At 38.0% G+C, this 24,205-nt stretch overlaps 1 long non-coding RNA gene across 4 annotated transcripts in view; it reads left to right on the top strand.

The window, feature by feature from the left end:
* The window catches only part of LOC110017635, a 91,804-nt gene that overhangs the window by 59,590 nt on the left and 8,009 nt on the right, over positions 1-24,205 (top strand). Inside the window, exon 3 of one of the 4 annotated variants that reach the window (XR_002293093.2) lies at positions 11,689-11,899. The exons of the other annotated variants lie outside the window; for them this stretch is intronic. This is a non-coding gene — a long non-coding RNA (uncharacterized LOC110017635). Of the gene's footprint in view, positions 1-11,688; positions 11,900-24,205 lie in introns of those variants that run through there. 4 annotated transcript variants of the gene reach the window in all.

Below are 24,205 nucleotides of genomic sequence, written 5' to 3'. Positions count from 1 at the left end.
TTGTCTTCCCTCTGCATCACTGAAGGACAGTAGCAAGAAACGTTCACCCTTAATATAAATATCACGTGTCCTAAAGTAAGACAGTAACTACTATGAAAATTCTAGGAAGTCTGGTTGGCATGACATCCACTTTTACAGACCTTCTCCAATGAAAATTATATTTTTGGGTTTTTCAACATGTTCTTGCAGCGTTTTTCTCATGATGGAGCACATATAAAAGAATTTAGGATTAAAACTGAGTAGGTCTTTATTCATGGACTAGCAACATAAAAAAACAACACCATTTGTCCCCCTGCTCTGTTCCATTCTAATGCATACACGCACAGAGAAATAAATACATTTTTTCCTCCGTTGTCTTCGTCTGAGCTGGCATCTGACTCAAAGCTGTTTGGCTGAATAGCTCCAGTCTTGCTCACAGTTTTGATTGCAACAGTATGCAACAGTAATGTTAGCGTGTAGTTGTGAGGGGCTGTAAGCTAACAGGAGTGTAAACAAAGGGATGATGTGAAATCAGGTACTGTTATGCCAGTTACTTGTTCGCCAACAGCCCTGCCTACTACTCAGTGGAGAATTTATGTTGAACTGCTGCCGCTCTGCATAAAAAATGACACAGGTTTTTTGTTTTTTGCCAAAAATGACAATCGAAAAGAAAAGACCAATGGGAACAATTTTAAAATAGATCAAAACATAGTTGGAGAGGGACTTTAAATTAAATTGAAATGTTGTTGTTTATCTATCTATATTATGCAGTTTGCTTCATTTAAAGGAATAAAATGAAACAAAAAAACATACTTTTTAAATACAAGTACAGTTTTTCATCTTTTTACCTATATCTTTGTTAGACCCATTTTTTCCTATTCAGCTCCAGAAGCAGACCAACATAACTCAAACATTCATGTTTTTTTGTTCTACAAGCAGAAAAATTGTGACTGTAAATCAAAGGGTACTGGTTAAAACAGTCTGTCATTTTGAGAGGGCAAAACACATTTATTGATTCAAAACATAAAAATATCAGTGGAGAGGTGATAGACGTTTGGTGCAAACTGATTGACCTATTGCGGTCAAACCAACGGGGCCAATATTTCACTTCTTCTGGGTCGATGTGTGTTATAGAGCGTCAGAGTGTACAGAGACATCAAACCCATCATCTTAAAGATGCTGGGATGACACTTTTATTGCAGTCCTCTAGCATTTAGCTCGTCTTTTAGTCTTAACAGTATTGAGTTCAATAGTTTCCTTTACTGGATACTGTAAATCTGACATTTTTGGTCTTGCTCTTTTTTGTGTACAGTATATGTTTTGCTAAGTCAGCAATGAGAGTTTAGAAGGTTCTAACATAGCTTTTAATGTCAAATACATTACTCAACACAGCACCATTGTTTAAAACCAAAGGATTTCTGTAGCTCAGTGCTTGGGGGAGGGAAACATGAAGCTTGCAAACCTTTTAAAAACTAAAACAAAATGAAATTCACTTTAACTTTTCATATTCCAGGACCCAGTTATGGACTTTCTATGATTTTATTCTCCTCTGAAGTTATTTCAGATCATTAAAATATATTCTCTTTGTCCAAACTGTTGTTGTTTTTAATGACTTCCAAATTCACTACAACTGGTTTTAACCTGGGTTTTGACCATCTCTGAAGTCAGCATGAACATGTTAATACCAAGAACAAGTTGAACGTGTTGGCTTAACAGTCTCTTAATAAAAAAAAAAAAAAAAACTCTTTTAATGAAAAAGTAGTTTGGTCAGCATAACAAGCAGAATGAGATTCATTCAATGGATAAGCTGTCAGCTGGTGGTCATAGTGAGCTAAAACCAGATTTGTTTTTGTTTTTTCTGTTGGTTATTCCTTTTGGTTGAGGCTCTTCTGTTTCCTGCAGTACTGGTGATTTTTCAATGTCTGTGTTGGAGGACAGAAACACGAGAACAAATGCAGCGCAGGAACACTACACTGCTGTAGGAGCCAAGGTAGCGTGCAAAACCTTTGGCCGCCAACCTAAGTGGAGGATTACATGCTTGGTTGCATTGCATAGACTGTAAACAAACAAGCCTACCAAGGAGTCCACTAGTGTGCTCGAATATGCAAACAGTTTATGGGAAACCTGCAGTCATGCCAACACAGATGAGCCTTTTTGACTGGCGCATCGCTGTCCAACTGAACAGCCGAGCCTGCAGGCTGATTCATGACCACAAAGAATTCCTTGTGTTTCAGCAGTGCATACCTCTTTTTTTTATAGGTAAACCTGCCACATGTCTTTCATTTTAGTGGACTTTTATGCTAGTTTAGCCAATATGGAAAAAACACCTTAATCCTTTTCTAGAACATAATTTCTGTAGAGCAGCAGAAGTTCTTTATTTATTTTTTTCCTCTGAGTTGTGGGCGGGACCATTGGCTTAGAGAATGTGACACCCCCAAATATCCAGTTGGCACTTTTATGTTGTTTATACATTCTTCCATTTCTTGCAGACAGGCACTTGAAAATGGGTATAATTCATTTAATTCCATTGAATCCCAAAATCGTACAACGTTCCTCCACCAAAAAAGGCAACTTTACATCCCTGTAATCCAGCTAATATAATTACAAAAGAGGAGTTTGCATTCATGGCTACAAGGAGAAATGTATGAATAGTATATGCATCATTGTAATGGATTTTGTCTAAATGAGACACACTTTTATGAAGTAAATGTGGTTTTGCTCATTTTTTTTAGTTTATGCTGTAACAAGGAAGACTATTGTAAAGAGTAGTGGAAGAAAATATGACCAAATATCAATAATGAGGGAACGGGGCTAGTAAGAAATGGGAAGGTCTGTTGAATATTGAATTTTTAACCTGAATTATGGCTGCTTTTTTAAGGGAGACTTTTTTTAAGAGGGTTTTCCTTTTTACAGGAAGCCAGTGTTCTTTGTACTTCCAAAGAAACTTGAGTCCTCTATCTGCAATGTCTTCCTCCATTTCTCATGTTCAATGACCTACCTCGACACTTAGTTAACATTTTGGTAAAGCAGTGCAGTCTAAATGTGACAAATGCATGAAGCAACTATTCTCTATGGCTATTAGGCATGGAAATATGCTGCCCCAGTGCAGAGATTTCAGTGGACAACCTGATTGGACACAGGTGGAGCCAAAGCCAAAAATCCTATATAATTTGTGCTTAAAACACAAGAAATCAATAATCTAAGGTTCCATCAGCAAATTTTTTTCTTGACCATAAAGTTAAACAATGTAGTAGGTTACAATTTACTAAAGTTTATAAAAGTTAGTTATTACATTGTCCACAATGCTCTAAAGAATGAATAATGTAGTTAGAATTGGAGCGTTGGATATGACCAGTTACCTAGAAGATAAAGGACTGAGTATCCAATACAATTAAGTTTTATTTGTATAGCCCGAAATTACAACACAGCTGTCTCAACGGGCTTCTAACTGATGCTGTTTCAGTTTCAGTACTATGGTTTGGTCTTAACCCTGACTGAAAACCTTCAAAGGGACGATTTTCCTAAAGGTGGTAATAAAGAATCTGAAATACAACTTTAAAAATCTATTGAACAGTTTCTAACATGTGAGTCTTTACACTGAAGGATTTCATCTATTTTTTGCATAAACTTCATGGAGTTACAGAAAAACAAAACTGTTTTCTGCTTTAGTGTGTGTGTTTTTTTTGTTTTTGTTTAGCATGTGCTTTTGCATCTGTACTTGAATCATAACATTTTACCTGCAAGATATGACTTTTCTGTGTTATTTGTCCAAAACCACAAATAAAGTCTTGGCATAAATTTTGAACAGTTCAGTGCAAAAGCATTTGGTGGATAAAGGGTAGAGTACTTTTGTGAAGGGGATTGCACAAGTAATTTAACATGTCCCATGGCTCTGTCACCAGTAGTTGCACACGTCCAACTAAAATGTCTTGAACTGTGGGAAACAGATTTTATTTCACACAACTTGTGTTCACTCAACCCAATCCTTTTCAGAACCCCCTGTACCAGCTTTTGTTGTGAAAATAGACAGCCTGCTGGGTTCTGTTTACCTGCTTTGTGACCAGTATTTTTCAGATTTAGAAAAGCTCACCTAGGGCGAGGAAGTTCTTTTGTTCATCAAAGTAATTACATCTTCTGTCTGAGTGTAGAAAGAGTTGTAATCCCAAGCAGAAAAGCAAAGGGGTGAAAAGTTAAGGCAGGGTGACATCTAACCTAAAATGACATTCCACTCTCATCAGGATTGTGATTGAAACGAGGCACTGTTGGTGCCAGTGTCTGATTTAATAACGGAGGCTGGTGCGGCACATACTCCATGGACAGGGGGATGTTCTGCAAATTTCGCATATTTCAGTATCTTGCACTTAGCGTCACATCAATAATATAGCATAAAGCTCTGAGTTCAACTTAAGAGTTGGGACAGCCCACTGAATTATTCAGCAGCAGATCTGAAGGAGTGACATTACTAATTGAAAGACATTGAGTCCATCAGATTACTGAGCCGCGGAGGACTCAGAGTGGATCCAACTGTAACGTGAATCAAACAGCTGAACCGTTATGGTTCAGTGAAGGTCAATACATTCTATTCCTTCACCAAACTTGTGTTTTTATTTGTTATAAGTTATTATTACTGAGGCTGTAATGATAAGTTGTTTCTCCATATCTCCAACCATCCTGTTGGTGGTATAGAGGTATATTTGGCTTTTTTGGGGGGAAAATTGAGGGTTCAGTAGTGCCTTCGTTTTTAAGTTTTTTAACTCACAGGTTTCAGCCTCAGTTGGCTCAAACAGACTAATTCACCCAGTTGCATCTCAGTGGATCCAGATTTTGATGAGCTTGCTCTTGTGAGTGGCTGTGCAATCAGATGCATCGCTGCATGAGCCAGCAGAAAATGTCCCCACAGAAGGAGGGAGAGGGGGCAGCGAGAGCATTTTCAGATCGATCACAACTCTGTCCTCAGAGAAACCAGAGTGACCGCCCAGGAAATAGTTGCTGTCCTAGTAGTAAGTCTGATAAAAGTTGATCCCCCCCTGAGTGAGCGTGTCAGGAGAATAGGATGAACGTGAATGGGGACATAAATGTGTACTTTTTGCTGTTGGGCTCTTTTTATTATGCTAAATGGCTCTAACTTTGACTTAAATGTCAACGTAAATGTTGTCCTGCCTCGGGACTCTGAGCCCCGCTGCTTCTAATTGTACAATGTAATACATGCAGCATTTGTTCTACACTTGGGGGTTCCAGGTGAACACAATTACGAGCAATTAACTATATCACCTCATAGCTGTCTCTCCGATGTGCGTTTGTGTCGTTAACTGTACGTGCAAAAACAGAGTATTCTATAATACTTAGTTACTTAGAATACCATGTACATTTTTAATCTTGAGGCCTCAGTCACAATAGCCTTTACAAGTGGATATGTGCTGTCTGTGTGTGAAAACAAAAACCTGCACCCGCTACACAAATGGCCCGCAGGAAATTTCAAAGTTGTAGACCACTCTGTGAGCCTGTAGAGCGAAAATGTTCATGCACCTTTTTTCTATGGCAATGCTGCCAGCGACAGGTTGTAGCAAACTTTTTAGTTTTCCACATACATACCTGTTGGCTCCAAAAATGTTCACTTGTCAACATGTACACAGTACAAATAATGTTAACACATGCATACTTATGCCTTCAAACCTACTAGTATGAAATATTTCATTCAATCACGGAAAGTATTTGTGCAAAGGTGAGCTAACACCTGTGCTAAAGTGAGTGTTTATGTTCTTCTAAAATGGAGGATGGAATGTAAAAAGGAGGAAAAGTGCCCAGTCATCCCCACACCAAGACCCCCACCGCAGCAGTGGCAGCCAGAACCCCCCCCAACTCCCGTACGGTAGCAGATAGAGCTCACATCCATCACCCAGGCCAGGGCCAGCAGGACCGCCACGGGGGCCCCCAAAGCCAGAGAGCAGGGAGGTCATCCCTGCCCAGGAGGGGGACACCCAGGGGAAGAGGGGGTCCACAAGAGGTGTTGTAAACATGGGCCGACCAGGCTCGCCGACAGTTGGAAGTTCGGCGAGGCTCAGCACTCGGGGGCAAGGACCAGAACCCACACCACAGGGACATGGACACCCCAGGCCGGGGGTGTTCGTGTCCCTTGGGTGCTGGCTCCCTGGGCCCGGCGGTGCTCTCTCCGCACGGTGGGGGGGTTCATATTACACCTGAGCCGGGGGTGTTCGTATCCCTGGGGGGTGGGTCCTGGTCCTTGCCCCTGAGCGCTGGGCCCCGCCAAACTTCCAACATGGCCGAGTCTGGTCGGGCCATATTTATAACACCCCTTGTGGGCCCTCTTTTTTCCCCGGGGTTCCCCCCTCCTGGGCGGGGGCGGCGGGCCCCTGCCTTGCTCCTCCCTGGACCAACCATGGGCCGGGCGGATGGCTGCCTGGAGTGCGGAGCGGGTCTCCCTTGGGGGGTCCTGGCTCGTACCTGGGGTAGGGGCAGGGGGATGCCCGGAACTCCTGGGTGGTGGTGGGGTGCTCGTCTGGGGCTGTGGGCGTCCTTCTTCGGTGGGGCCCTGCGTTGGGCGCTCCCGGCGCGGCGGGGGGGCTGCTCTCCTGGTTGGGCTGGGGCGGCGCTCTCTTTCCCTCCGTGCCTCCCTGCTCTCTGGCTCTGGGGGCCTTGCGGCAGTCCTGCTAGCCCTGGTCTGGGTGGCGGGCTTGGTCGCCCGGGCGGCGGTTGTTCCCTGCCGGTTCCCGTGTGGCGTTGGGGGGATTTCGGCTGCCGCTGCTGCTGCGGCGGGGGTCTTGGGGTGGGGATGGCTGGGCACTCTCCCTCCTTCTTGTCACGTTCCACCATCCATTTTAGAAGAACATAAACACTCACCTGAACACAGGTGTTAGCTCACCTTTGCACTAACAGTTTGCATGATTGAATGACTGAAATATTTCACACTAGTTGGTTTTAAGGCATAAGTATGCGTGTGAACACTATCTGTTTTGTGTACATGTCGACAGGTGGACATTTTTGCAGCTAGCAGGTGTGTTTATAACATTTGAGTGTGTGTGTGGATAGGCCCCACCCTTTTTGTACTACATTTGAACCTTACCATAATGATTAACAACCAGTAAACTTGTTGCTTTATGCTGCTTCATGGTCTTACCCCCCTTCCCCTCCTATTATCACCTTCCTACCCCCCCCTCTCTCTAACGTCCCTCTCTCTTCTTCCCCTCTTTCCTTTTCCGTCCGGTCCAACGCCAAAGATTTTCAAACATGATTGAAATTAATAAAGTTTGGCCTCAATTACAAAAGGGGTTTATTCAGACATACCTTTGGTTTGTCTGAAGATTGATAACCCCTCTTGTTAAAGTAAAATATGTCCAACACAAGAGGCCCTCAGCTCTCATCTGTCTGCCTTGGACAGGACAAGTTAAAAAAAAAAAGAAAAAAAAAAAAAAAATGATTTAGACCATGCATGCTCGCTGGAGCTCATGATCAACCACCTAGAAGCTCATGATCAACCATCTAGCTGCAATTCTGATGCATACTATAGCAGGAAAGTCTAATGGAATGACAGAGAAATACTGCACTGCAAGCATTCCTGGTGGGAGTATTTTAATTCCATCCCACAGCAGCAGAATCCCTTGCTGTCAATATTCTTCCCCTGGCTGACATGTTAAAAGATGTTCTCCCTGATGGGAGCAGTTGTTTTTTCCTGTGTCACTCCTGTTTCTAAAATGGTCATTTCATCACCACTTTTTTTTATAGCGTCAAAAGTTGTTGTAATGAGCTTTTTTACATTTTAGTCATATTACATTATTTGTTGTTCGAGTTCCTCAAGGGCACCGTTGCACTATAAAAGGAGACTTTGTCCCTTATTCTCCAGGGTTTTTGTAATATTTTTAATCCGCAGGATATTGGTATCTTTAGGATCATCAGCTCATAGTTATTCATGTCACTGGATTGTGGAAATTAGAGGCCAACCAAATGCCTACGTGATTCAGCTTCACGCTCTTTATTAAAATAAGCTCACTGAAAAGAATGAAGGCCACAAGAGATACAGGGAAGGGGAGTGACAATGAAATAGTCTTTCTATCAGCAGAAATGCTCATAAATATTGTAATTGTGCGGTTATAGAAAAGGGAATGGTTGTGAGGGCTGCGGCTGACTTTGAGTGAACGCCGTGTCACCTTTTCAATGAATTGAACATGAACATTGTTGTCAAAAAGAGGAATAATAAAGGCCTTTGGAATGCAGTGAGGAAGTAATTCGATTTCTGCTTTTGAGGAAAAAAAACACGATTTCTTCCTTTTTTTTATAGGTGCTTAAGTCTGAGGACAAGTGGGTAACAAAGTGACAGGTGAATATCTGTTTACTCTATTGGAATTAAACTTAACTAAGCTGAAATAATGATGCATTATAACTGTAAAAAAAAAAAAAAAAACAATCAGACCAACCCTTATGCACTCCCAAAGAAACTACCTGCTTTTTCCAGGTGTTTAATCTTGATTTTTAGTTGCAACGTCTTGCTAAACTTGTCTTTTTTTTGTGTGTGTTGGCATATGTCTGCTAGATATTCCAACATGTCTTTTATTTTTTCTAAACAAAAGCGAGATAGAACAGTTGTTAAGGGAGAAGAAATATTTCAATTGAATCTCTAATTGAATGCATATCATTTCACTGCTGTTTTCATTACAAAGGGTCAAACATTTACAAGATGCATTTAAACCTGAGTGGTGCCTTGTGTCTATCTTGCACAAGAGAAGAATTGGTGAGAAAAAATTTACACTTTTTACGCCTTCATTTTTTAGGCAGCTAAGGGTTTGGCAAAAGAAATGTAAAAAGAAATGTGTTGTGTACTTGAGCAAGCTGCTTAAAGAGAAACTTCAATGATAATCGTGTTTTTAACAATTTTTACATGATGGAGGACATATATAAAAGAGTTTAGCTTTAGCATTCATCCAATTATTATCAGTGAACAAGCACCAGTCTCTGTAAATATTTCTAGGGAAATATCCACACCCTCAGGTACAACCTGGAGGTTTAATTTGTCTCTGTTAAAGGACCAGGAATTTATTGAATTCTTTAAAAAAGAGTGGGCAACCTTCTTAGAATTTAACAATACTCCTGATATTTCACAATGTCTTCTTAAGGAAACAGCAAAAGCAGTCATGAGAGGGAACATCATCTCTTATTCAACGCACAAAAAACGCAAAGAGAAAGCAAATTTATTAGAACTAGAAAATAAAATCAAAACCCTGGAGACTGCTTATGCTGCTTCTGCACAGGAACGCATTCTGGGAGATCTGAAAAATTTAAAGCTGCAGTTAAATGACATCATTAATAAACGAACACAATTTCAAATACAAAGGCTACGACTTGAAAAATTTGAAAACTCTAATAAATCTGGCAAATTTCTGGCTAATCAGCTTAAAATTAATAGAGAAAAATCAACAATCACTTCTATTATGGACCAAACAGGAAATGTCACTCACGACCCGGTCAAAATTAATAACACATTTGAAAACTTTTATAAAAACTTGTACACATCACAGATCAATCCGTCAGAGCAAAGTATTGACTCATTTCTTAATGTAAACCTACCCAGGTTAAATGAAGATCAAATCACAAACTTAGACTCTCCGCTCTCGCCGTCTGAACTTCATGAAGCTCTGTTACTTATGCCCAATGGTAAAGCACCAGGGCCTGACGGCTTTCCTGCTGAGTTTTATAAAGAATTCTGGGAACAGCTGGCACCAACGTTTTTTGAAATGGTAACATTTATCAAGGAAAGTCAATCACTACCACCTAACATGAACTCAGCCAACATAATCCTTCTTGTAAAACCAGACAAAGATCCCACTAGTCCTTCAAGCTATCGCCCCATTTCTCTAATCAATGCAGATGTAAAAATTATCTGCAAAGCACTAGCACAGAGAATAGAAAAAAATCACTCCTCACATAATTCACTTCGACCAGACTGGATTCATCAAAGGCAGACACTCGGATGACAATCTCCGAAGACTTGTTAATATAATAGACTTTGCCACCATTAAAAAACCAGGAAATGACTATACTATCGCTGGATGCTGAAAAAGCCTTTGACAGAGTTAATTGGAAGTTCCTTATTGCTGCCCTCCATAAGTTTGGTTTTGGAGAATCATTCATCAATTGGATCAAAATATTATATCACAACCCCAATGCATCAGTTAGAACTAATAAACAGACTTCCAACAGGTTTTTTCTTGGAAGAGGAACCAGACAGGCTGCCCACTCTCTCCTTCTCTTGTTGCTATATTTATTGAGCCTCTAGCTGCAGCAATAAGACAGAATGAGAGCATTAAAGGAATTTAAACCAAACATAGCCATCATAAAATTAATCTCTATGCAGATGACATATTACTGTTTTTAAGTAATTTACATTCTCAGTCTCTCTGGTCTCCCATAGCTAACTCCATGACTTAGGGGGTGGGGGGGCCTGGTCATCGCTGCTCCTTGCCCTTCTGCCGTGGTTCGGGGTGGGGGTCGGGGCCTCCGGTGCCTGGCGGGGGGTGGTGGAGATTTTTTTTTGTAACACTCACCTTTTAGTGTGACACGAGATAAAAATCATTATGTGCATATACAATGGAAACTTCTTGGTTTGGATTAGTTTAATTATTGCATTAGAAGTTGAGTGTTCCCCAATGTTTGGGGATTCCTTGAATGTGATTTAGAAAAAAACAACACCTCGTTTTACTAAAGGTGTAAAAACATGCAAACTTTACAGTCAAAGTGTGGTCTCTGTTTTGGCCTCTGTTTTGCTTACGTATTTTGAATGTCTGAAAAGCAGGAGTAAACAGGTACAGCTTTATGCACAAACTGCTACCGTCACTGGTTAGCAGAGGATAGAATTTAAGGCAACAAAAAAAGCAAAACTTCTCTGTTCATGTAAATACTTTGTAATGCCTGAGGCAAAGATTGAGATGTAGACTGTTACATACCAGTGTTATAATGTTTTGCTTTTGGGTGAGTTAAGAGGGGAAATCTGGAATGATAATAAAAGCAGATATTATGTCTTTTTGTTCTCCCTTTTATTTTCCAATGTCACAATTTTACCTTGGATGTTTCTTGAATGCACAGTACACTCCTCTCCTCCATCTCTCCTAAGCTATTCTTTCTCCCAAGCCCTGACTGCTATGCTCCAGGGCAGCTGACAAGAGCCCTGACCGCCGCCTGAACCTCATCTTTGATCCCTCCCGCGAGGGCATTTTAGGCCATAATCAGCACAGATACAGTCTGACCAGCTGCCGAGTGTGAGCTGCAGTGACTTGAGCATCCCCCCTTAAAGCTTCCATCACAGACAACAATGTGAACTTTGTGCGTAACAGGTGTTGCGCCATTTTCAAAGTGTGTTTCATTTGTTTGAGCTGGCCCTATTACTTGTTTTCGTTCTATACTCACCAATTGATGTAGCTAGCATCTTTTGTTTTAGCTAAATCCTCATTCAGAAATGACAATTTTCTCCGTTTTCCCTTGTCTAACCAGTCTTATTGTGCAAATAACAGGTGTGATCAGTGTGTAGGCACGCGCAACTTGGAGCTATGCATTTGAGATGTTAATGCGTCTGTTCATAAGCATTCAGAGTTAGGTGCCATTCACACAGCCCCTGCTGGTCGTCCCTGTGACCTCCTTTTCCACTCCATAGTGTTGTGTGAGTTGCACTGTCACAATCTAACATTCATTTCTACTTCTGTTAAGATTCTGCACCAGCTTGTCAAGTGGCAAAGGAGAAAAAAACGATCACTGTGTGAAAGACAGACGATCCAGAAGGACATCCTAATCATCTGAAGGGAGCAGCTGCTTCTGACTCTGCAAATGTGTCCTCTGGTGTGGAAGTGCACACAGTCAGTTCTTTACCTTCCCATGGTGATCTTTGAGAGAATAACTATTAAAAAACCTCTGTGTGAAAGCAGATTTTGATATGTTTCTCTACAAATGTTGCAATTTTAGATGTTCAAATATTTCTTTAAGCCATCTTGTATTTCTCATTCAATATGGTATCTAATATCCAAATGGTTCTTTCATTCATTCGTTCAGCCTCTGGACCGGGCGGCTGTGGTGCAGAGATATGGCAGTTGATCTCTGATCGGAAGATTGCAGGTAGATAAAGAAGAATTTGCTGGTCATTGCAGCTGTAGTTTTTTTTTTTTTTTCTGCATCAAGTTCTTTAGCCTAATTTTAAAAGATAAACAACGCCCCGCCATTAGTTCCTCCAGAGGTGAATAACTTATTCGCCATCATATGAAAGAAGCCCCCAAAATAAAATTAGGTTAATGTTCTACTTTATTCATTTAATTGAAGGGATCTATATTTGTGTTGACATGCTTTACCACGACTGGTGTTTGTGTATTTACTTAATAAGGCATCTATTGCATTTTCGTGTGTTTAACCCTTTAACATTAGAAAAGCCGCTAGCGAAGCCTAAATTACTCATGCTCTTTGACTTACCATAACTCTTCAACTGTTTACGCAATCAATGTGAATCAGCAAATTCTGATACAACAGAATCAGCTGATTTACCTCAGCTGTATAAGCACTATACTGTAAAATGTTGCATATCAGCGAAAAGCTACTTTTCTGGAATTACGTCAAATGCGTTAGCAGTTGAAGAGTTGGCTTCTAAAGAAAGGTTAACACTGGACCTAATGCTCAGGAGTTAAAAATAAAATGCAAAATCAGATGTGTACAGTTAAATGTCTTTTTATGAATCTGCTGGTAAAATGATTTACAAATTTGTTTCCTTTCAAGGAGTCCTACTTATAAATTCCTTTGCCGTCTATTTTTAAGGACATATAGTAAATGTCTCAAAATTTTTTAGATTAATACTTTTTTTTAATCTCCTTAACTCAATTTATATTCATAAATTATTCTTTCTGAAGGAAAGTATGTTTAAAAAAAAGGAGAATTAGTAAAACATGTTAAAAAAGAACATGAAAAATGGAAATAATCTTATTCTTTTAATTAAAAAGACTAAATAAGAGATGTTTTTTCTTGTAGCATTACATCCTGACCAACCTTTGCCCAATGAATACAAGAATAGCTGCACAAACAACCTAAGAAGCAGAAGCCATAATAATAATGATAGTTATTGACTGAATACGAGAGGCCACTTCTGCCAAAGAGGGACAAAGGGGCTGGGATTCACACCAACACAGCAACTGCACTCAGTTCCCAAGAGTATAGAATTACTTTGATTACATCAGCCTTGGCTGCAATGACTGCAATTCAACAACATTTGTAATTATGTTTCTTTTCTAGTTGCTTTTCATCAGTGTTGGAGATGCAGTTGCTTACAAAAAAAGTTCAAGGATTTACAGATTACTTGCAATCACGGCAGGACATCCATGTTTCTTTAAAATTGGATTCCAAGAATTGTAGTCAGGGAAAACAAAATGTATTCAAGGGACACCATTGTTCATCATCATGAAAGGCTTTAACTCTTAACAACAAAGCCTACAAATTGCGTAAACTTTTTACACAAAATGTTCTGTTTGCCCATTTGCATATCCTTATTTATGCTTTGTGATGCATTTTATCTTTGTTTTAAAACTATTATCTTAAATTATTTTTTAGGATCATAAAATAAATTATATTAAAGACCCACATCAATAAAGAAATGTTTTTTTTGCTCTGCTCAACATGTTCTTGTGGCATTTTCTTATAATGGAGGACATGCATATGAAGAAAATTACGATTAAAACTCATTTCTGAGTGTTTTTTTTATTCAATTCCTTGTGAATCAGGAGCAGATAAAGGAAATTGAAAAAGCCTGTAGAAGTAACGCAGGTTCTACAAGCTCTCTGCTCCATTCCGATACTTTAACTTGCAGACGGCTAGATTTGTACTTTTTTGTTTTCGTGTATCTTGCTCAAAACTACACAGCTTGAGAGTTCGACATAATTGTCTCACTGGTAAAGTTAGGTTGGGGTTGTGAGGGTTGTGAGCTAGTGGGAGAGAGTTTCTGTGGGGCAGGTGTACATCATACCAACGGTTCCACCCACAACTTTGAGATACATTTTTTATTTACTTTGGCCGCTCCACAGAAATTCTGTCCTAGTAAACGACACACTTAATTGAAAGACCACTGGGAACAATTTAGATCAAAAGAAGATTGGAGTGGAACGTTAAGGTACTTTATCTGCAAACTTACCAATTATGTTTACATGCATTTTTTTTTTCCAGGTTCTCAGGCTAACAGGTGAAACTCAGCCTGTTATCTTGAAACCTTTTCTCTCTTAAGACCATCACTTTGTCTTGAGAAATAATTTTCTTCAGCTCTTCTTCACAGTGTTACGCCCCCATTGTGTCTAGGGGCACCGAGGCGGCATAACATAAAAAAAGTAAAGTTTTGGCTAATAATTTAACTGTAACAAAACACCAAACAAATGTCTCCATACAAATGTCAACTTTATTTACAAATAAACAACCAACAAGAACTAAAAGTGAAGCTAAAAGGATTCAGGGTGAACCCAGGCCAAAACAACAAACAAAACCCCAACTAACTGCAACATGTAATCTTACCTGCAAAGAAAGAAAAGGGAAATCAAAGACAGAACGCTAACCTCCCTAACCTAACAAAACCAGGAGAAAACATGTACTAAACAAAATGGCGGTTCACCCCTACAGCTTCACTTAAACAAAATCATAAACCAAAGGACTAAACAGAGTGGGCACAGACAAAACTACAAAGAACTACGAAGTGCAACACAAACTAAAACAAGTGGAGAAGACATAAACAAAAATGGAGAAGAGGGCCAAGCTGCAGTGGAGACTGTTGCAGCCAGGCTCCCTTCCCACCGACTGGATGTCCAAATGGTGGCTTTAAAGGCTGCCTCCACCAGCTGGTCCAATGGGAGGCCACACCCTTTTCACCACACCTGAAAATAATCAGACAAAAACAGACAAAGATCCACAAAAAACACAAGTCCCACTCTGATACAGAAATACTACACAAAACACAAAACACAAAAACAAACAAACAAAACAAAATCAAATACGGCCACAGCCGTAACAACAGCCTTTTTTTTTTTAGTTATTGCAAATAGAACAGATTAAGGCAAGAATTCTGACACACCCATATTTCTCCCCATGTAATCATAACGCATTCAAATCAAACTCGAATGCAAGATAAATGTTTAATATTCGTTAAAACAGATATATGCAGAGAGAGCATTTTTTTATGTTTACATGCTCTCTCTTGGATCTGCCGTTACATTATTCAGATGTATTTTAATATTCATTGCTTTGGGCTTGGGAGGGCTTCATGTCTGTGGTTAGCGCCTGCACCTTGCGCACTGCATAACAATTAATGCTTTACATAAGCACCAGCCAGCCACATGCCCACATACCTGAACGTACACAATCACATGCTCCCACACTCTCTCATACAGAGATGAAAATCCCTCATGTGCTCACAATCGCTGAGAAAAACATACAAACTTCCAAACCACTTTGTCCTTAAAGCTGCGTTTTATATCCTAATCTCTCTGTGTGATGCTTGTCTCTACCGCCTGAAGACCATCACTGACCTGCTAATACAATATGTTTACGTTTATTTTTGCATATCAGTTTTATGTGTACTCTTGAGTTGTATCTTTTCATCTTTGATGGCCATTGCAGAGATGCTTTGGGAGATGAGGTGCTCTGATTTCCTATGCTCAGAAACTGTAGCTCATCACAGAGACCAATGAAAGTAAGAGCTGTGAATGCAAGGACCAGTCTGCCCCAGGCCAGCCAACAGCATCCGATTACAAAAACGTGTTGCACACCCGTGTGTGTGTAAGAATGCTGGTTTTCCTGTTTCAATCAGCTTACCTTGTTGAAGCCAAACAACCTGACCTGAGACAAAGGGAGAAGAGGAAATGGTTATGTGGAATAAAAATAAAAGTAGAAGTAATGAATTAGTCAAATTAGTAAGACACAGGCAGTCTGAGAGCTGTGGAGACAAAAGCTGTGAGTGAGAAAGATGAGAAAAAAAAAACTGGCTGAAAAGGAAATCTGTTCAGTTCCCTTGGTGATGTGAGGTGTGTGTTTGATATGATGGGAAGCTCGGTAGGATGTAAAAACTGAAAAACACAACAACAAAAGATTGAGATTTATGAGAAAATTTGAAGTAAATTTATTACCTATATCTATGAGGATTTTAACATGAAATTAGCAAATGATCTTGATAATAAAACTTCTTTTATGGACTGTTTTAACTCTTAACCAGGAAATGTACGCGGAATGATCCCTAGTTATTTTGGTCTACCGAAAATTGGGTATTGGGCTGAAAAATTGAATGTGATCAAAAAATCAAGAAACCTCGAATGAGCACATTTATGAGAAGGTGACAAATCAAATTCAATTTCTCCTTCTTTTATCTAAGGCAATCCCTTATTTGTGTCAAATAGGTAGGAGTTTAATGTAGTTTTGGCTGCAGGATGATTCTCTGGATGAACGAGTTACAGAGAGTAAAGTGACTGCAGGATGCAACTCAAGAGTACCGTACATGGTGGATGCTTTTGTTCACATACACCACAATTGGTTTCCATGATTTGTGTGTTTTAACTCCCTCCTGTCTTTAAAAAAGGGATTAAATGTATACAGTCTCCATGTGCAAGAGCATGAGGTCATTTACATTTAATCTTTGATTTTCTACAGTTGCTGTGTCAGTAAGCCATGCGACAATCTGTCCTTCATGTCTGTGCGCTTCTAAAACCTGCCAGTCATCAAGTTTAACCCTCATCTGAAAAGAATTTTGCCTTTTAATGGTCTTCTTTTCTTCCTTTTTCTCCTCTGTCCTTTGTTCCTTTCTTCAAGAAAGGCATATAAAGCATGTTGAATAGATAAATAAATCTGCCCAGCCCTTTCCTGCTTCCTGAATTATTTTTGCTGTTTGAATTATTACTTTTTGCCAACTGCTGCACTCTTGGCCATGAGGAAGGAGAAATAATAAAACGTTATCTCGTATATCTACATCCTAGCTTGTAGTTCTAAACTTTTTGTCAAGGCTGTTAGAGATTTAATCTAAATCAGTGGTGAAGCAGAAATAGGTTAATCTTTGTCATCTAATGGGTCTTCGCCTTTTATATAAATCAATGAACTGGTTTTTTTTATGGCCTAGCGAAAGAATTGTAAATGCAAATCAATTTTCTAAATGAAGAAGGCCTCGCTCATACTTAGCAGGCATTACCTAATATAAATTTAATTTCACATATCTAAGTGAAATCAAATAATCTTCTCCAATGCCTCCACCACCTCAAACATTGCCCATTGAATTCAGAGGCAGGGGGCTGAGTAGACTATTAATGTGTTGCAATTGAGATCTTAAGTGTCCTTTCACACTCTAATCAAATTGATAAGGTGGTCTTATTGCAAGGGCATTTTGACTGTCCTCTGCTTTGAAAAATTCTTATTTAGTTTTTCTTTTTCTCTTCGTCTACTTACTTAACTTCGGTTGGATGCAGTTCAAAGATGTTTTGAATGCATTTATGGACGACAGCCGTTGATTTCTTCAAAAGCCTCCCCCACTGATCAATTTGTCTATTTTTTTGGACAACTGGAAGCAAAAACATATAGAAGTAAGAAGTAAAGTTAAAAGCAAGTAGTACTACCACTTGTTTACAAAATGAGAGCCAACATTGAGTTTTCTTTGAGTTTATTGGCACTGCAAACAGCAAAAGCATAAGAATTGTCATAAATTGCCATTTGAATAGCATAGTTGCAAATTCTTGAAGTTTTTCTTGTGATTTCATAGATTTTTTTTTTTAAAGCTATTTTGGCAAGAGCGGTACAACATTGTAGCATTAATCTACTTTTACATAGGCTATTTCCTTAAGAAAAGCAATGTTGCACTAATATTTTTATTACTTTTGTTTTTCAGCAAATTAGAAAAATCGGAGCATTTTTAATTTTTTTTAATTTTTTCATTTTAATCACAAAGTGGAAACCTTAATTTCTATTAACTTCAAGAAACCATCAACTATGACAATCATAAAGCCACAACTGTGTTCAGATCTTAGCGGATATTTAAGATGACATGACATTAGTTTTAAAATCCACATTTAATCTGAGCTATTCATACAATTTACACAATTCATATTCAGAAGTCAGAGAGGCAGTTGCTTCCACCTCCATTCTATCTTTATATTGGAGTTTAAGCATGGTACTTTTGAGTGGAAAGTCTTTTTGTGTTTGTCATAGACATTGGTCTGTACCTTTTGTGATTTAGCTGATAATAGCGTTAACCCATTTTGTTTAGCTGATGTTGACGTTTCCAAGGTCTTTTATGGTCATTTGGTGCTGATCTCTGGTGAAACTTGTTTCTGTATTGTGAGAGAATGCCAGATTGCCCAGAGAACACCATAAAATGCACAGGGGGAGGACATGCTAACTCCAAACAGAAAACCCACCTGGAATTCTAAGCTGGATCTTGTTGCTCAAAAGACAACAGCTACATGTGCTGCTGCAAATCAAAAATATTTCTACAGGAAATTTAATATATAAAGCTTTTTCTATTAAATTAGGAAATTGAAACATACAGAGAGCTTTTTTTTTGTAAATGACTCCATTTAATTCATATTGTGGTACTAAGACATCTTTCAGAGTCTATCTTCTTCAGCATTATACCAGACAAGGTCTTTCTTTCCTCTTTTTATTTTGTTTTAAACCCTATTTTCTGTGCTCTAGATTTCACTGAGTGCTACAAAGGCTCTGATTGTCTGTCTCTGTTGTTTTATGATAAGGCCACCTTTTCCTGTTGGGATCAAAGGGTGAGTTGACATAATGGATAAAAGGGATGCCAAAATAAGGCAGAAAAGGTGTGTGGATTCGGTTGAATAATCTGAAATGGATTGCTGACTCTTTCCCCTGAGCTTATGCTTTTGAAGACTCTTTTATATCATCCCAACCACGACCGAGTACGTCTCACAGGCTAAGTAAAGACTTTTTTCATTCATTGCTCCTAGTATATACCTTATTCCTTTATTCAACATACATTTTTTCTGCACATAAACATTTTCATTTTGGATGTTTGATTTTACTAATTAACTTTTCTAATCTTATCTGTCATTCAAAAGCTTTTTATATTTTGAGGCCACACGTACATATTTGCTGTATAGTCTATATAGTCAACACACGTATTAAAGGCAATGTGTGTTTCAGTGTCATGGCCATAAGACCAGACATAACAAACTAAAGTAGAATAAAGCATGATTTGATTGGTACACTGTAAAATGTTTCTTTACAACCACAGAGGCTTTTAACAGAAGCAGTTTATTAATCAATCAGTTCAGTATTACGGACGATACATGTAGATTGAAAACTTTTAAACCGCTATAACCTTGGCTTATATTTGTCGCCAGCTTTCACTATTCAGTCTTTTTATGATTAATTTTTTTATGTGAAAATGAGTCCAGCCCCAATTTGAACTCTTACCAAACAATGTTGAATAGGTTGAAGTTTTATTTAGATTTATATAGTTCTTGAAAAATTATAGAAAATCTTTTTTGGTACATTTGTTCTCGTTCCATAAGCAAGTAAAGGGAAAATGTCCCTTTTTTACGCTTGTTGTGATTTTAAAGATGAAACAGCTAAAAGGTAACGTCTTTGCTGTGAAAGAAGCTCTGATTTTCCTTTTCTTTCTTTTTTTGGCCACATTTTATTCTTCACATGCTTTCGTTTTAAAAACCTCTAAGAAACATTCATTTTGGTTGCATGAGGCAAACAAGAGGATGATTTTTATTAATCTACATCACTTTGCAACTGGGGATTGGAAATACAATTCCCTAAATCAAAGGCTGTATTGAAAGGTTGGTGACTATTCAGAAATAACAATCTCTCTTTGGACTTCATTTCTTTAAGACAGGATTGGCCAAACTTTTTGCAAAGAGGGCCAGAATTGGTGAGGTGGAAACGTGAGGGCAAATCATTCTTTAAACTCTAACATTAAATGCAAAATGATCTATTTAATGCAAATGTTTTTGCAATGGGATACTCTTCATTTCTTCACATAAAACAGAAACTACATCTAAATAAGTTTTTAGCAAAAACAGTCCATTTCTGATTTGAACTGTATTATTTGAAAATAATAACAAAAACAAAAAAATGTCTGGGGGGGGGGGTAAAAGAAAACTTTTGTCAACATTAAATCTGGGTTCATATGACATTACATATTATTCACGATTAAAATCTCACTGTAAACTTCCAAATTTAAATTATGTGAACCAGAGAATACAGCTGTTATTTTATTCAGAAGTACAAGCCATTAACGCTTTGACCAGAGAAACAAACAAATCTGTTATTCTCGTTTGGCCCTTAAGGCTCTAAAGGTCAAAAAACCACTTGTCTTTGTCGTATACTGGGGCTTTTAACGCAAATCATACACAAAGTTTTTAAAAAGTCCTTGGGGGCCACATATTGATTTTTCTTACAGGAGCCTGCAGGATATGTGAATGTGGGCTGCATTTGGCCCATGGCCGCACTTTGGACATGCCTGCTTTAAGATAAGAAACGTTTTTTTTGTATACAAGACCAAAAATGTACCAAATTATCTCCAAACTCTCACACTGTTAATGTAAGCCTTAGAGACACTAACCCATGAGTGGAGTGCAGCAAGAGTTAATGGGCAAATGGGAAAGAAAAGCAAGTTGACTTATTACGGTAAATGAATATGCAGTTTTAAATGCTGTTTGTGTGGAATCAGGTCGACAGAACGTTGCTTTGTTCTCTATAAAAACTGAAATCATTTTTTGCAATTTGATTTAGTAATAATTTCCAAGAATATGTAAGTATGCTGCTAAAATTCAACTTTTTTACCTTGAAATGTTTTTGTACCTCCCTAAGACATTTTGAACAAAAAGTTTCTGAAGGTTTAAAGTGTTTTAAAATGGAAGATGGAACGTGTAAGAATGAACAAGTAAAGTCATAGTCTATTTTTAAAAATATATACATTTCTTTCACTGTATTTCTTTCCTCATTAATTCAAAGATTAACATCAATACATAGCTGGTAATGACAATGGCTAGTCAGAAATTAAAATTTTATCGTGTGCCTTTTTTTTTTTTTTTAAGGATCTTGCTCCTCAAAGTCACTTTGTACCTAATGGATAATAAATCACTGACACTCTGTGGCACTGGATCTGCCCTTTGAGAAGTGTTTTGCCATTGAAAAACCTTTTGCAAAAATTAGAGAATATAAAAACCATTTTTCAGTTGGCCCATCCCAATGAGCATGGGAATACAATTTCATACTTTACTCTCTGTAGCATTCTTCTATCAAGAAAGGTTTATGCGTAAAAAATGGATTTCTATAAGTGTGCTTTAAGTGTCTCTCCACATTTCAAAACATCCCCCAATTCCCCTCCATCCCTATTCTCATCCTCCCTCGCTTATCTACTCGTCTTCCCTTGCGTCCACTCATCTATTTTTCTCATTCTTGCTTTCTAGTGATCATCATTTTTGCTTGTATTGGCTATTCCCTCAACTATACTGGTTTAATGAGCTTCTCTTTCAATTCCTTCACTTATCCGCCCGTCTGCCTCCCTATACTCAACTCTTTTCAACAAGCTCGTCTGTTTTTCCTGTTTCTTGGGTCTTTTATTTTTAAGCATGAAAACCTGATTTTCTACTACATGAACAAGATTACGTCATATCATAACCTTTCCTTTCCTTGTAGGGAGTCTTTATCTGCAAAAGTATTTGGGCTTCTCATTCGTCTTCAAACTTGATGAGCCCCTTCAATGCAAGTGTGCAGATATGTTCGAACATGTTTGGCTGTGTGCAATAAAGTGAGTATGGTTGTGTGAACTTGAATATTAATGTTTAGGCCCATTTCTTTTATCAGCAGATGCTGCTTCTGTGCTGGGAAAATACGATTTTAAAAAAAGAAAATTAAATCTGTGGAAACGGATGAACTTCTTTCTGATATCCAAGTTCTGAATGGAGCAAAGGTTTGGGTTGTGTGTGGGAGCTGCACATTCATCACGTGAGCTTCTTTAGATGTTGTCATCAGCAGCCCAACAAAAGCTGCCACATTTCTGTTAACGCAGAACAGTCACCCTCACCCTTCACGTTCCATATAGAAAGTACCTGCTGGTCTCAAAAAGCTAAAATCCAGTAGGCTTCTATTTAGAAATAAAAAGCTATTACTGGTACATTAAAATGCTCCAATAACTTTTTGTTTAACATGTTTTTACTAATTCTGTTTTCCTACATGTTTTCCAACCAACCATTGAAGCTCCTTACTGGCTAAACACACCATATCCAGGTAATTCAGCGCAGATGAGACAGGGTTTATGGAAAACCAGCAAGATGGTCCTCGAGGAGTTGGACACCCCTGTCATACACAGTCAATGTTCTGGACCAAATGACTGTTTTAATCAAATCAGAATCTTCTTCTGATGCATTACAGCCAAAATTGCTTGATCTTGTGTGGTACATTCTAAAATCTGCAGTAAATGTATATGAATTTCAGGAAATATTTAAGGCTGCAAACGTTATGACATTTCTGAGTTACAGAGTTTAAGAAAAGCTTGGTTGGAATTAGTAGAGCATCTGCAAAGACTGCTGGGTTCAGTCATAATTTCACGCTTGGAATGAAATGGATGGAATGGAAACAAGTTTATTTCAAATATATTAAAAAAAACACACATTATATAAAAAAAAGAAAAAATAGAAAAAAAAGTTCACAATCAAGAAAAAAAAAGAAAAAACATGAAAAATATGAACACTTAATAATTTTTGTATATTTGTCGGTAGCATGCTATATGTGGCTTTGAACATGATTAGTGCTGTACGCAGCTCCACCAGATCTGTAAGTTTCAAAAATCTTGATTGTAGGAATAATGCATGTGTATGATCCAGATAACCCACATTATGTATGATTCGTATCGCCCTCTTTTGAAGTATTAACAGTGAATGTAATGATGTTTAATAATTGTTTCCCTATACCTCCACACAGTAGTTTAAATATGGTAGAACCAGGGAACAGCATAGAATATAAAGTGATTTATGATTTCGGACAAATTTTGCTTTATTTAGCACTGATGTGCTTTTAGAACATTTTGATTGTATGTATTTGATATGTGGCTTCCAACTTCATTTATCATCAATTACAAGGAATTTACATTCAAATATTCTTTCAAGTTCTACCCCATCAATCGTTACATCAATGTGCATATTTCTTTTACAGTTAACAAACAACACATTTTTTGTTTTGCTCAAATTCAATGATAATTTATTAATATTAAACCATTTTTTCAACTTATTCATCTCTTTGGTTACATCTTCCAACAGTTTGTTTAAGTCATCACCATCACAGAAAATATTTGTATCATCTGCAAATAAAACGAATTTAAATATTTCAGATACGTTACATATATCATTAATATACAAAATAAATAACTTGGGGCCCAACACTGACTCCTGTGGAACACCACAAGCAATGTCCAAACATGCTGAACAAACATCTCCCAGGTTCACAAACTGCTTTCTCATATTCATAATAGCTTCTGATCCAGTCTAACACTATCCCTCTAATACCTTATCGTTCTAATTTATTCAGCAGTATGTCATGATTAATAGTGTAAATAACTTTCTTTAGATTTATAACAATTTCAGCAAAACACTTTTTTTCTGATCAATTGCATTTGTGATTTGCTCTATAAAGTCTATGATTGCCAAGAATGTTGATCTGTTTGCTCTGAATCCGTATTGACTGTCACTAAGAAGTTTGTGCTTTTTGATAAATGCATCCAATCTACATTCAAAAAGTTTCTTCAATATTTTGGATAACTATGGTAATAGGAATATGGGTGTGTAGTTTGTGAAGTGGTGCTTGTTCCCAGTTTTATATAGCGGTATGACTTTGGCTATTTTCATGCTGTTTGGAAAGGAACCTGATTGAAAAGACAAGTTACAGATGAACACGAGTGGTTTCAAAATACCATCAATCACTTTTTTCAATAAAGCCATATCAATGTCATTGACATCAGTTAAATGTTTGTTACTCATCTTTTTTACTAAATCTAATATGTCCTTTTCTGTGACACAACTGAGAAACATTGAACTGGGATTCCAACTGATTAATTCTTGGTACTGGTTTCCGGATGGTCCTGAATCAGAGAGTGTTTTTGCTAATTCGGGTCCAACATTTACAAAATACTGATTAAAGCTTTCAGCCACATCTTCCATCTTGTAACTTTCCTTTTCATTATAAAACTAAAGTATTTAGGTTA

This window comes from Oryzias latipes, chromosome 23 (assembly GCF_002234675.1).
Source record: "Oryzias latipes chromosome 23, ASM223467v1".
Taxonomy (NCBI): Eukaryota; Metazoa; Chordata; class Actinopteri; order Beloniformes; family Adrianichthyidae; genus Oryzias; species Oryzias latipes.
The sequence above is the reverse complement of the archived record's forward strand: the minus strand, read 5'-3'. Positions and strand labels throughout refer to the sequence as shown.